The sequence below is a fragment of the Oryzias melastigma genome, linkage group LG4 (genome assembly GCF_002922805.2).
Source record: "Oryzias melastigma strain HK-1 linkage group LG4, ASM292280v2, whole genome shotgun sequence".
NCBI classification, from domain to species: Eukaryota; Metazoa; Chordata; class Actinopteri; order Beloniformes; family Adrianichthyidae; genus Oryzias; species Oryzias melastigma.
Genome location: NC_050515.1, coordinates 26,619,137 through 26,620,637, shown reverse-complemented (window position 1 = coordinate 26,620,637; position 1,501 = coordinate 26,619,137). Strand labels below are relative to the sequence as shown.

Below are 1,501 nucleotides of genomic sequence, written 5' to 3'. Positions count from 1 at the left end.
AAATAAATGAATAAATTAATATATAAATTTTCTTAGCAAATCTCTGTGTACTATTCCTGGTACTGTCTAATTATTGTTACTTCTTATATCTTATACATAATGACATCCAAAAAGGCAAAGTTTTCCTTCCTGAAACACCAAACACCCAGTACTCACAAAACGTTACCATGTACTGTATGATCATATGACTTCTTGGGATGAAACGTAGCAATGTTAGAACACATAAAAACTTTTCAACAGAACTTTGAACATTTAAACTTTGAAGTGACTTTCAGACAACTGATCCTGCTCTCAGCTGATGATCAAGACCTATGGAGAGAAAATAGACTCACTCCGATTTGTGTGCTCTTAATTCTTGATTTGTTCATAAATTAGGATTTATGCATGTGTATTCTTGATTTGTAACTAATAAAATACTTTTGTGCATAAGTAACAACATTTTGAAATAAAAAGAATTACAAAATAAAATTTACACATGCACAAATTAAAATGACAACAGCTACTTACACACAAAAATCTTTAAAAATTACTCACAAATCCCCTCTTACATACACACAAAACCTCAGGTACGCACGGATCTATGGTGAGACTCTTTTCAAGTCTCACAAATTCATCCATGAGTGTTGCGTTTAAATGCTACTAGAATGCTCAGTCATCAGAGTTTTCTCATCAGCCGTTTTCAATGAACTTAGATTGTAAATAATATCTGGTAAAACTTGACATTGACTTGCTTTAACAGATATTCCCGATAAACAATAAAAAAATAAAAAATAAAAAAGCAAACAAAAAAAAAACAACTCTAAATAAGCATTTTTTAAAAACATATCCCTTTTAAAAATAAAAATATCTCCCATGACTGATTGCTTTCTCTCTGCAGCATCTCCCCTGACAGCGCCTCTCGAGCGCTGGTCACATGGACAGCAGGCGGAGCCAGACTCTCTAAACTCCCGCAGATTGTAGCCGGCCGGTGGGCTGATCAAGCCTCCCTGCCATGCGGGGGCAACTAACAGTTCATAAAGATAAAGACAGCATCAATTAGATATGTCCGTCATGCTAGTTAACAGTAGCCCAAATGAGAAGTGACAACAGTATTCACACGTATTTTTCTAAATACGTAAAGTCAGTTCTGAACTTTTTTTCTTGGCTCCACAGACCAGAGGAAAAGTTAAGGTTACAATTACACTTAATACACCAAATGGTTCCATATGTATTCGCAGCTCACTGAGCTCTGCACTCTAGCTACGTGACAGCTAACAGGACTTTAACAATAAAAACGTGCGACCACAACCTCATTTAGCTTTGGATGCACATAAAATACGTGAAACAATGCATAAATCGGCATCTTGGCCGCACCTATTACATGTCACCAACATGAATTTCTATCCGGTTTTGATCTGGTCGCACATAAATACTTGTGAATAACATCAGCGTTAGCAAGATACCTTTAAAGCAGGGGTCTCAAGCTCAAATCAGCCGGGGGCCGCTGGAGACGGAATCTAGT

General features: G+C 36.6%; 1 long non-coding RNA gene across 2 annotated transcripts in view; it reads right to left on the bottom strand.

The window, feature by feature from the left end:
- Positions 1 to 1,501, bottom strand: part of LOC112137070 — a 93,513-nt gene that overhangs the window by 23,755 nt on the left and 68,257 nt on the right. The window lies entirely within an intron of this gene.